Source organism: Podarcis melisellensis (genome assembly GCF_964234715.1).
Source record: "Podarcis melisellensis genome assembly, chromosome: 1".
Lineage (NCBI taxonomy): Eukaryota > Metazoa > Chordata > Lepidosauria > Squamata > Lacertidae > Podarcis > Podarcis melisellensis.
In genome coordinates, this window is record NC_138528.1 from 31,079,147 (window position 1) to 31,092,478 (window position 13,332).

General features: G+C 45.1%; 1 protein-coding gene across 1 annotated transcript in view; it reads left to right on the top strand.

Moving 5' to 3' along the window:
* The first annotated feature begins 7,955 nt into the window (after window positions 1–7,955).
* Window positions 7,956–13,332, top strand: part of SYNDIG1L (synapse differentiation inducing 1 like) — a 94,869-nt gene continuing 89,492 nt past the window's right edge. Inside the window, exon 1 of the mRNA XM_081915550.1 lies at window positions 7,956–8,019. The gene's annotated coding sequence lies outside the window, so the exon portion shown is untranslated. The remainder of the gene's footprint in view (window positions 8,020–13,332) is intronic.

Sequence of the window (13,332 nt, forward strand, 5' to 3'; positions counted from 1 at the left end):
CACATTCTACTCATGTAAAAACATGCTGATTCCCAGACTGTCCGCGGGCTGGATTTAGAAGGTGATTGGGTCAGATCCGGCCCCCGGGCCTTAGTTTGCCTACCCATGCTAACCCTTCCTTTTGCATTTGTTTCTTGCCATCCTTCCTGAAGTGAGGTGAGGAAGGGTGGAGATCATGATCAGGAGTGCAGCAGGGTGGGGAGGGCAGGAGAGTATTTATCCTCTCCCCCCCCCCCCCCGCGCGACTATTCTTTAAATAAAAACCACCCCTTTCCACCACATGTTGGAAAAAGGGAGGATGCCCACCTGACTTCAGGATATTATTCGGATTTCAGAAGTCTGGAAGCAGTTGTTTTTGTTAAGTACAATTGTTTAATTGACACTGAAATGGATTGTGCCTGAATGCGTATTGCTAACATTGGGGATTTTCCATGGCAGCATACTGAGAAGACTACTTCTCTTCCCCGGGGGATGGAGTAGCGGGTGGGCATCCAGGACCACCCTGTGACCTGGCAGGGGGCGGAGTGATGCCGCCCGCATCATCAGAACTCCCAGCCGCATCACGCCCCCTGGCTGACCAATCAGGTTAGCCAGGGGTGTGGCTACTGCCATTTAAATCGCGGTGTGGCTGGGGCGGCGGCCTCCTTTTTGCTTCCTTTGTCAGATCACCCAGCCCACCCGCACTTTTTTTATGTGTTGCTTGAGTTTGGGCTTGCTATGGACTAATATCAGTCGCCTTATTGTCGGCGCCAGGTAGGAATTTTTTCCACTTGGCAAATTGGCATCACACATTTGGTTTTCGCCTATCTTGTAGCAATCATTTTTGTAAGGTTAGGGATTGGGTAAGCCTTGTTATAAGGGACGCGGGTGGTGCTGTGGGTTAAATCACAGAGCCTAGGGCTTGCCGATCAGAAGGTCGGCGGTTCGAATCCCCGTGACGGGGTGAGCTCCCATTGCTCAGTCCCAGCTCCTGCCAACCTAGCAGTTCGAAAGCACATCAAAGTGCAAGTAGATAAATAGGTACCGCTCCGGCGGGAAGGTAAATGCCGTTTCCGTGTGCTGCCCTGGTTCTCCAGAAGCGGCTTAGTCATGCTGGCCACATGACTCGGAAGCTGTACGCCGGCTCCCTAGGCCAATAAAGCGAGATGAGCGCCGCAACCCCAGAGTCGCCCATGATTGGACTTTTACCTTTCTAAGCTTTGTTATGGGAGGGGAGGTTGTTGCCTCCACCTGCCCCTCCATGCTAAGGGTATCCTGTTAAAGAGATCCAGGGGTGTGGTTCCTGTCCGAAGCCTGTGCGTGGGCTAGGCCCATTGGTGACCCTTGGGGAGCTCTTAATCAATGTACCGTATTTTTTGCTCTATAAGACTCACTTTTTCCCTCCTAAAAAGTAAGGGGAAATGTGTGTGTGTGTTATGGAGTGAATGCAGGCTGCGCAGCTATCCCAGAAGCCAGAGCAGCAAGAGGGATTGCTGCTTTCACTGTGCAGCGATCCCTCTTGCTGTTCTGGCTTCTGAGATCCAGAATATTTTTTTCTTGTTTTCCTCCTCCAAAAACTAGGTGCGTATTGTGGTCTGGTGCATCTTATAGAGCGAAAAATACGGTATATCATAGGGCTCCCTCTATCTGTAGTTGACCCCTTGAGATTTCCTGCAGGTGGGCAGGAGAGTCAGGATATAGTCTGGCTAATATCCTGCCTAAGCCAAACCGCTCACATCTGTAATCAATAAAGCTGTGGTCTAAGTAACCATTAGCTCAAAATATTTGTGTCCCTGAGTTTATTATCTAAGGTGAATGGTGGGGTCCTGGGGCCTCTGCTCTAACTAGTTGATAATTAACTGGGATGTTCTCTGCTCTTAAACTGAGTGTTTAGCTTTATACAATGTGATGAAGGTATTCAGTTGCAGATTTGGCATCTTGGAAGGGGGGTGGCTGTTTTCCTTGTTTTCCCTGGGCTCCATGGGAGAAGGATGTGTAAATGATTCACTCCAGGAGCAAACAGCCTTGGGCTGAAATGCAGGCTCATGGAGCCTGTTTGTGTGAGAGAGAGCTATGTTTGTCAGCTGTGATTATAAGTCATTTTATTTCTAAGAAGATGAACCTATCTCTTGGACAGGCATATGTCTTATGGAATTATGTGGATGTATCATTTTGAACATTTTGGGACTGTTTTTGAAGAGGCTGAGGTTGGTAAAGCTTTGAACAATACTTCAGGGTCTGGACAATGTTTTATTCCAAAAGAAGTCAGTTTTTATGCATCCAGTTGCTTCAAGCTGTGCAATATGAATGTCTGCAGTAATTTTTACATTTGCAGATTAAAGCAGGACAGCAATGTTTGGGCTCTGGCTGCTGCTACACTGTCCACATTTGGAAGCACCCAAGACCAGGTTGATGAGCAACTTGACAAATAGTTTCCACTAGCAATGAAGGTTTAAACTATCCTGCACTGATGTTTGTGTGCCCTAGGCTCCAACTTCCTGGAGGAAGGTTAAAGGGATAGCGTTCTGTTTTGCTCCAGAGGGACTGTGAATTCTCTCTTTTTCTGGGACTGCTGAACTCAGATCTCCTGGACTGAGGGGGTTTGGGGGGGGAAGGTGTGGGACCATAGAATCATAGAGTTGTCCAGTTGGAAGGGACACCAAGGGTCTTCTAGTCCAACTCCCTACAATGCAAGAATCTCAGCTAAAGCATCCATGACAGATGGTCATCCAATCTCTGCTTAAAAGTAAAGGACCCCTGACAGTTAAGTCCAGTCGCAGACAACTCTGGGGTTGCAGCGCACATCTCGCTTTACAGGCCAAGGGAGCCGGCATTTGTCTGCAGACAGTTTTTCTGGGTCATGTGGCCAGCATAACCAAGCCGCTTCTGGCGAAACCAGAGCAGCGCACGGAAACGCCGTTTACCTTCCCGCCATTTATCTAGTTGCATTTTGGGAGTGCTTTCGAACTACTAGGTTGGCAGGAGCTGGAACCAAGCAATGGGCGCTCACCCCGTTGTGTGGATTCGAACCGCCAACCTTCTGATCGGCAAGCCCGAGGCTCAGTGGTTTAGACCACAGCGCCATCCGCATCCCAATAACCTCTGCTTAGAAACCTCCAATGAAGGAGAGTCCACAACTTTCTGAGGGAGACCGTTCCACTGTTGAACAGATCTTGCTGTCAGAAAGTTCAGAAATAATCTCCTTTCTTGTCATTTGAAGCCATTGCTTTGAGTCCTACTCTCCAGAGAGGGAGAAAACAACCTTGTTCCCTCTTCCATGTGACAGCCCTTGAGATATTTGAAGATGGCTATCCTATCTCCTTTTAGTGTCCTCTTTTCCAGGCTAAACATACCCAACACCCTCAAGCGTTTCTCATAAGGCTTGGTTTTCAGCCCCTTGCTCATCTCTGTTACCCTCCTCTGCACCCATCCCAGCTTGTCAACATCTTTAATTGTGGTGCCCAGAATTGGACACAGTACTCCAGGTATGGTCTGACCAAGGCAGAGGAAGACACCACTATGGCCTCTTGCCTGTGCTTCCTCGTCCCCCTTAACTGAATTAATCAAAGCAATTTCTCCAAATATCTGCCATAAACTTCCTGCAGCTTGAGAGACAGAACAGGGAAATACCGCAATGTTTATTGCAGATGCAGGCTGATGTGTGGCAGAAGTTCCTTCCCCCACTCCCCACTTTATTTATTAATTATAATTTTTAAAAATGCGAGCCCACCCATCACCGATACAGCTGTGTGGGTGGTCACAAGGCTGGCATATAGCAGATGCTGGCTGATGTACAGCAGCTGTTGTTTCACTTTATTTATTTATTATTTCAAATATTTATGGCTCATCCTTCATCTATATGGATACCTGGACAAGTAGAAAATAAATCATAAAATACACAACGGTAAGGCAATAAAATACATCATTCAGAACAAATAAAGGCAGCTAAAAGCAGCAGAGCAGGCCAGCAGGGAAAGATGCCTCCTGTCTCCCAGGTTGTAGTTTTCATACACCTGAGAAGATGCATCTTGTGTCCGCTGCTGCCCAGAGTCATTGTTCTTCCTGCCGTAGTCATTTGGGCATTCAGACTGTACAGTGAACTTGCAATGGGTAGAAATGGATGCATCTTCAGTTGGACGTCTAGCATGGAGGTGCGTAGGGCTCTCTTCCAAACAACTGAGAAGGAATCCTTAAAAACATTCCGCTCAAAAAGCCTACTTAGAACTTAGAGGAGGACCTCTGGTCCTGTAATTCCTACCATGACCACCACATGCATCCACTTGGACATTCAAGGCACACCAAAATTCTTGCACATGGCTGCGTGGGAACCTGATAATGCCATTCCGTAGTGTGGGAGGTGGTGAGGAGAGCTCACTATACCTGCCCTCCTTAGCTAGGACTTAAACTTGAAAGGGCAGGGACTGGAAGAACCTGTTGCCCTCATATTTCCTCAAGCTTTCAACAATTTGTGCATCCAGAGAGGTCTGCACTGATATTCACCGGCTGGTGCCTGGCTGGCTTAACAAGCTGCCCGTTACAGGCTTGACAGAAACTACACCCCTGTCGGAGCTACGCATTATGGGTTCCTGAAAGTGTCTCTATCCTCATGACAATGGAGCTGTGCTTTCTGTCACCTTGCTCTCCCTCTCAGCTAGCTCTGACTTTGGCTCTATTACTGAGGTGGCATTGTGGCACCAGCAGGCATCAGTCTGTGTCCTGTATCCTGGTGGGTTGTGAGGGCAGCCTTCTCCCTGACCATTGTATCAGATTGGTATGCAGACATAGGACTCTCAACAAGGGGTTTTTTCACTCTGGAAAAATGAGCCCGCCTATCGTCCTTTGGTCTCTATTTTGTGACCCACATAAGGTAAAGATGTCCACGCCAATTTCTCTTTTTCAGACATGATGCAAACTTTGCCTCTTTTACGTGTCCCATGGCTACTGAGTAGACCCTGCAGCCTTGCCCCCTCCCCCCGGCTATTAATTGTATTGCATTTGATTATTGATTTAAATTTGTTTTTATAGTTTCATTGCATTTAGAGATTAGGAGGTTAGGAGAAGCTGAGTCCATTTTTTTACACAATTAAGAAATAAATATAGTGGGGGGGTCTATCTGGGGAAATGTCATAGAAAAGGATAGCAGTCCTTGATTTATTCGAGTGTTGTGTGTTGGTAATTAATAGTAGCATCATATCAAAAGTCCCCAAACCAGGAATTGTTTTATGGGAAATGTGCATCTCAAAGTTAATACTTTCCATTGGGCTTTATCCAAAATGAGCAATCTCTGAGAAGCCTCATCAGTGTGAAAAGACACTTTGAAAATAAATCTAATTGCTGGGCCATCTCCTGTATATTTTGTAGTATGATAGATTTTCAGGAGGGATGCGAAGAAGGAAAAGGCAGTCACCTTATGAACCAAGTAAATGAGTTTTTTGCTACTCCCACGAAAACGCTGGCTGGAAGAGGTGGTACATGATGTTCATCTGTCATGTTTCACCAGAGCCGCTAGTAAGTGACAACAAGCCTCAGTTTGTCTCTCTTGGGCTTAAAACTTTTATGAAGATGAATGGTGTGCGTCACATCAAATCAGCACCATCACAGCTAGCAACAGCTTAGGTGAAAGATTTGTTCAAACAACAAAACAAGCCCTGCTTTTCTCAGAGGAAAGAGCATCTGTTCATAAACACTTGGCTAATTTCTCATTATCTTATTGAAACAGCTCACACCATTGCAAGAGGGGTCCACAGCATGGCTAATGCTCCCACTGACAGTTGGGGACCTGCTTTGATTTGCAGAGATCACTGAGTGAGAGCTACATTTGTCCAGGTATATCAACAGGGGAAACAAATGAAAAATAGCAAATTCCAATAGCTGCAGGCAGTATTGCTTGCAATTGGACTATGGAGGCAAAGTGGGCTCATGCCCCAAAAATGCATAATTTTGCTTCTCCCTCTGGAAACATCAAAAAGCATTGCATACTGGAGATATGTTGATGAACCTTCATCAAGTATACAGGCCCCTCATTAAATGAATGATCTGTTACCTCTCAGCTTGTTTGGACAGGAGCTTTGCACACTCTGTAAGATGTAAGAGACGCAGGTTACACATATAACAGTGTGAGATGGGACTTCATGTGTGGAATATCACTCAGAATGCATAAAAAGCTCCTGCAAGGAGAGATTTAGCATATCAAAGACAAGTGTAGTTGCCAGCCAGCCAGCCAGCAAACAAACCACCCTATGAAGGGCAAAGCTGCGATCTTTTTCTAATGTAACTTGGGGACATTGGAGAGATGAGAGCGTGAGGCAAGCAAAGATCGCTGATTCTTTCCATTCCTGTACTGCGGCAGTGGAGAACTTGTTAGACTCCAACTCCCATCAGCCTCAGCCAGCATGACCATTGGCCGGGAATGATGGGAGTTGGAGTTCAACAACCTCTGGAGAGCCACAGGTTCCCCGTCTCTGCTCTGCATCCTGGCTTGGGTGATCTTGCCCACAGAGCAAGTAGCTCAGCTGAGTTGATGTTCAGGGAAACAAGGGATAAGTCAGAGTACCATAGCACAAAATGTGCCTATGTCAGAATAAATGCTGCCGAAACAAAATATGCATTTCAGGCCAAAGGCAATGGGTGAAAAACACAACATGAGAACCATTATTATCATCCTTACTAATCTTCATGATCAATTATAAAAGGAGATCAGAGCCTGATGGTCATTGAGCAAAATAACCAATCTTCCCCATCAGCATTTTCATTTCTGTAGTAATGCAAATCCTCTCAGTGCATACATGGCTCATTTGAAGTTGGTTGCTTTTAAAATAGAGAATGGACAAAATGTGAAATAAATTTGGTTTGCGGAGGAGAAGGAGAGGCTTTTTGCTATTTCTTCATGAATATCTTTTTATGGTAATTGTCAATGAAATGAACAGTTCATAAAGAAAAGAAAAAAGACAGAGCAAACTGAACAAGAGAGATAGGAGTAAATAAAAAATATAGATGTAGATTAGTGGAGAGAGAATAAATGAGAGGGCAAGAGGGAATAGTGACCTACTTAGAAAAAAAAATAAAGGGGGGGGGGAACAGGGTGGAAGATGGAGATGTGTGGCATGCTGAGAAGGAAAGGAGATAATGGGGAGGAGAGAGGCATTCTAAATGAGGTGAACAGGCAGATGCTCACTGAGACGGCTCAGGATTATTGATGGATTATTGATCGAGGGCATGTAGCAAAACTGAACCTACCAAAACATTACTTTTCTCAAGAATAGCTGCCATTTCAGTGCAATGGTATGATCAGAGAGTAGAGGAGAGCTGGGCACATCTCTGAATACCATGGAATTATGAATAATTGCAGGTCAAAGGATGACATTGTGCGCATAGCTCACATCCAACATTAGCCTGGCATTCAGTTTTAACATATATGGTGATGCTCCATGGATGAAAATCTTAGTAGAAGAAATAGTATTGATCTTTTGATAAAATGCTAGAACAAAGACTTTAATCAGCAAACTGAAACAAAAACGGCTGAAGCCTAAATAGTATATATTCAGTGCAAAATTGTTTATCATTTACCAGATCTCTATATTAAAGGGCACAGGTGTTTAGACAGCATTCCATGCAGGGGAGAAGACCAAAATGACAGTCCTTGAATTAAAGTGCAGTAAAAATTGCAGTGCAGGAATCTTTTCGATTCACATTTATAGGGCGGAGCAGTGCTGTATGGGCTTTATCATGTGGGGTTGTATAGTGTTTATTCTGGTCCTTTTAATTTTACCACTTTATCCTAGCATGGTTACATTTCCTTGTTGCTCAGGCAGCCTCACTGGGAGGCTTTGAACCTCCCATTGTTTCTAAAAATGACACTTTGCAAGATTCACCTGAAGATCTTTCCATTTCCTTTTCACTTTTTTATCCTCTGAGTCATTTTCTGTTTCCAGCAAATCTGTTGCATTTTTATCCCAATTGATAGCGTCGGTGATGCACACAGTCGGTTTCATAGGCAGCTGGCTGGTGGTTGCTGAGAGATCAAGCTGAGCCTGGAAGCAGGTAACAGCAAATCTTTGGGGGGGTATTTCAGAGTTGTGGTATCTTACTGGGACAGGAGATGCTGGACAACAGGTGTCAGCCTCTTCAATTGAGGTAGCATGTAGCCACCTAGGGCACTAGCATTCAAGGGGAGCTGTCCATGGTACTGATTGAGTTGATGTTAGTTCTTTGCTCACAGGGCTGATGGAGGGAGACAAACAGAAACACCACCAAACATTGCAGCTCCATTGTTCAGGCATCTGCAGGGCTCGAGAGGCAAATGACACTGGTGGGCAAAGATAATAAAGGGGGCCAGAAATGGGAGGGATGTGGGTGGTCTCATGCTCCAGAACTGAGACAGGACTGATAGGCCAGCATCCTTACTGTTTATCCCAGACTTAAGAGATGAAACAGGAAGCCAGAGAAAGTCAAGACTTGCCCTGACCTCACTCTTTTTGTTCCCATCTTACCTTGAGATGAGCAGGTTCCTTGCCTGGCCATCTCCACAGCAGATGTTGACAAGGAGCTACTGTTGAGTTTGTTGCCACAGGGCTAGACTGCTGTTGGTATGTGGCAGAGAATGGGCAGGCTGGCCAAATCAGAACCGGGGTTAGGAGTCTCAGGCTCAGCTGAGCTGTTCTTTGTCTTCCCCAGCTGCAAGCATGGTGAAGATGAGGGTGAGAGTTGTGTTTTGTGTCCCATCTGTGTTTATGAGAGTGTACAAGAGGATGTCTGAATGCATAAGGAATCTACTGCTATCTGCTGTAAAAGGAGCTCAGTAACACTGCTGCTTTTGCCATGCATTTACTGTTACATTCACTAGTCTCAGCCTTCTATCTGTAAAATGAGCAAATATTTTCTACATGCTTCATTCATTGACCATATGTTGTAGACTTGACTTGCAGTGTGTGGCTTGGCTCATTTCCTTTCTATTTGCACTGCCTGTAGGCCATTTTCCACTTTCTGATTGTGGCACAATTGCTGTCATGTTGTGATCTAGGGTTGTCTAATATGATAATGGATGTTATTCTGTCCAATATATAAAGAGTACTCGGGCAAGGAATGTTAGACATACTGGGTAGAATTCAATGTATCACTAAGAGTGCAGGGAACAAGGTCTGCTTGTAGAACTAGACTTTTCCACCCTCGTGTACCCTCTAAACTTGTTCTGGGGTTTCCCGCAGCCCTCCAAAGCAAATTTAGGGGGTGCAGGAGGAAAGAGGGGGGCGGTCCCATTGCATAAGCAGACTTTGTTCCATGCATGCAACAACTTTGATGGAGTTGGGGGAGGAGTTAGTAACCAGCAGCAGCTTGTGGGAGCTCTTGACCAGAAGCTCTTGACTATGTCTTGTAAACAGGGGTGTTTGCAAGGGCATTTAGCAGGGGAGTTTGAAGGAGAGGCCCAGGTTGCTCTCTCATAGTGTACATAGGAGCAAGAGACAGGGACCACTGACCAAACCCAAATAGACTAATGGTTCCTCATCTTACTGGAAAAAAGTGACAACTGGGGTGCCACAGGGTTCTAGCCTGAGCCCATTGTTGTTCAGCATCTTTATAAATGGGTATGTTTAGCTTGAGAAGAGATATGATAGCCATCTTTAAATATCTCAAGGGCTGTCAAGAGCAAGCGTGTTTTCCCCTGCTCCGGAAGGTAGCACCCAAACCAAGGGTTTCAAGTTACAAGAAAGGAAATTCCAGTTAAACATCAGGAATAACTTTCTGACAGTAAGAGTTGTTTGACAGTTTAATAGACTCCCTTGGAAGGTGGTGGACTCTCCTTATCTAGAGGTTTTAAAGCAGAGTTTGGGTGGCCAACTGTCATGGATGCTTTAGCTGAGACTCCTGCATTGCAGGGCGTTGGACTAGATGACCCTTGGGGTCCCTTCCAACTCTATTATGCTGTGAAGCCTATTACTCTTAATAAACAAAGAGGATTCTTGGACTTTGAAATGGCTTTGCAACTCAGCCCTTGTAAGAAGTGTTTCGTGTCCCTGAATTGCCAATAAGGAAGAAGAAGATGTGGCTCAGTACTATTTTAGATTAAACTGATTCAGAGCAATCAAAGTAGGATCCAGAAGCAGTAGACTAGTAGCTCATCCCTTATAACGGCCTTTTGCCATCCTTGTAGCATCATGTCCTGGCATTAGCATGAGATCAGGATGGGTGTTTTGTAACTTGAGCTGATTTTACACCTACAAGGCAATCTTGCTATCCTATACAGTAAATGCCATGTTACAGTGACAGTGTAGAGTAGCCTGAAGGGAACACGAGCATCAGAGGGCTTCAAAGGGTGATTTTATACATCTTCCTGCAGTGCAACTCAAATTAAACCACACTCCCAAGCTAACGCAAAAAAGCATGGCAGCTGTTGGTTCCCCTGAACGCCTTAATAGCAGACTCACTTCAGTGTACACATCTGACCCACTGCCGACCTGTGCAGGAGGAAGTTCAGTGTGGTAATGGGTATGTTGCACTTTCACGAATCTCCATTGCTATGGGTCAGTGGTGCCTATTCAAGGAGATGAAGTACCACACTCAGGGGAGCTGCGTGTTACAAAACAGTGGCATATAAACATAAAAAGTCTGGCAAAGAAACTTCAGAGCTGTCAAACACTACATGCGGCATCCATCACAGTGAACATCAGGATTTCTGAAAGATCCTGGAGAATCAGGGGTTTGGCATATGCTTGCTGCTACTTGAGAAACGTCAAGCCAATGGGTGACTTAGAGGGATTGCAGTGAAGTTTCTATTGCCGGGTGAACGCTAGTGGGGAATATTCATGCTGGTTTTGAGGTGCAGAGGCACGAATCAGGGGCCAGAGCACCAGGAAGCCATCACAGCCACCTTTCAAGCACCTCAAAACTATTCTATCCTTCTAGGGAAAGCTCAATCCTGAACACAAATAAATGCATCTTGTATTCAGCAAGTAATAACAAAAGAAGACCTCGCTGGATCAGACAAAAAGCTCATCTAGTTCAGCATTCTGCCTTCACTGTGGCCAATCAGTTATACTTTTTTCTCCAGGTATCAGTTGCTCAAGCATCTTTCTTTTACACACTTTATTATCTTTCCCACAGGCTGTCAGTGCATGGTTAGAGAGACATTTGTCCAGCAACACCAGTGATTGGGTATGTGCTGAAATGCCGCACTTTGTGATGAGGCTAACATTGCCCGTTGCTTCTATCTGGGTAGCAGAGTGTTCTATCTAAGCTAAGCATTCATTCCTTACTCACACCATTCCTCACCCGCTATTTATTCCTATTAAACCAGTGGCATTAAATACTGGTGGAGTGTAATAAAACTAAGGATAAAGGCAGTTTATAAAGAAAAGATACAGAGTTTATACTTAGAAGTTTAACTGGGGGATTAAAGGCATCTTATAAGGGAAGAACAAACAGAAATACTTGACACAGAAAGAACATACATGACTACATAGATCATAAACACACACCTAACATTAAGAAGTGTAACAATCGTCATCTTTACTAATAGCTATTGATAGCCTCATCCACCATTGCAATTGCCATTAAAGAACCTTTTATTGAGGGTGAAAGAGGAGAGCGCAAAATATGGTCTGAAGCTCAACATCAAAAAAATGAAGATCATGGCCACTGGTCCCACCACTTCCTGGCAAATAGAAGGGGAAGAAATGGAGGCAGCGAGAGATTTTACTTTCTTGGGCTCCTTGATCACTGCAGATGGTGACAGCAGCCACGAAATTAAAAGACACCTCCTTCTTGAGAGAAAAGCAATGACAAACCTAGACAGCATCTTAAAAAGTAGAGACATCACCCTGCCAACAAAGGTCCATATAGTTAAAGCCATGGTTTTCCCAGTAGTGATGCATGGAAGTGAGAGCTGGACCATAAAGAACAATTGATCGCTGAAGAATTGATGCTTTTGAATTATGGTGCTGAAAGAGACTCTTGAGAGTCCCATGGACTGCAAAAAGATCAAACCTATCCACTCTGAAGGAAATCAGCCCTGAGTGCTCACTGGAAGGACAGATCCTGAAGCTGAGGCTCCAATACTTTGGCCACCTCATGAGAAGAAAAGACTCCCTGGAAAAGACCCTGATGTTGGGAAAGATGGAGGGCACAAGGAGAAGGAGATGACAGAGGACAAGATGGTTGGACAGTGTTCTCGAAGCTACCAGCATGAGTTTGACCAAACTGCGGGAGGCAGTGGAAGACAGGAGTGCCTGGCATGCTCTGGTCCATGGGGTCATGAAGAGTCGGACACGACTAAATGACTAAACAACAACAAGCCTCATCCACCGCTGCAGTGGCCAATCCCCCTTTAAAGCCTTCAAGCTGCCACATCTTGTGGGTCAGTTGTCCATTGTCAAGGAGTCCGGAGGGTTCAAAAGACCCAGCTCTCTGGTTTGCTGTTTCAGCATGGAAGAAACAGACCCAAAAGGGGTATATTTGGATTGCCAGGTAGAGATGATGCTGGAAATTTCAGAAACTATTGCTGCCTTGTGTGTAAGCTTTTGTTCTTCTTCAGAGAACCATTTCAGACATTATGTAATGCTCAGGGAGTGTTGGGCTTTGTGAATCCCCCCACTGGGTGCAAAGTGAAAAGCAAATTTATAATTGATGCCAAAGAACAGGCAGCATGAGGGACTGGTGCCTGCTGCATCCTTCACACGGGCATGTGTTTTTAGAGCATTTCTAATGCAGGAGACAAGAAAGGATTTTAAAGGGAGGGTGAGGGTAGAGATAATATCAAAGGCAAGCAGATAGAGAGCCCTGCAAGGCAACCCTGTGCATGTTTGCTCAGACGTAAGTCCGTCTGCCTTCCATGGGCCTTTTTCAATCGTGCGTTTAGGTTTGCTGTGTAAAGAGAGGGCTGGAAACATGCCGCTGATATGAAGCAAGACCAAACAATTCAGGGCAAGAGTTATATGGCCAGAAACAACATTTGAAATTATGGCAGCAAACTAGTTGTTAAAAGCGTTGAAACATTTCCAAATCAAGGGTTTACATTCAACATGGATAATAATAATAATAATAATAATAATAATAATAATAATAATAATTTATTATTTGTACCCCGCCCATCTGGTTGGGTTTCCCCAGCCACTCTGGGCGGCTTCCAACAAAGATGAAAGATACACTAAAATGTCACATATTAAAAACTTCCCTGAACAGGGCTGCCTTCAGATGTCTTCTGAATGTCAGGTAGATGTTTATCGCTTTGACATCTGATGGGAGGGCGTTCCACAGGGCAGGCGCCACTACCAAGAAGGCCCTCTGCCTGGTTCCCTGTAACCTGGTCTCTCGCAGTGAGGGAACCGCCAGAAGGCCCTCGGAGCTGGACCTCAGTGTCCG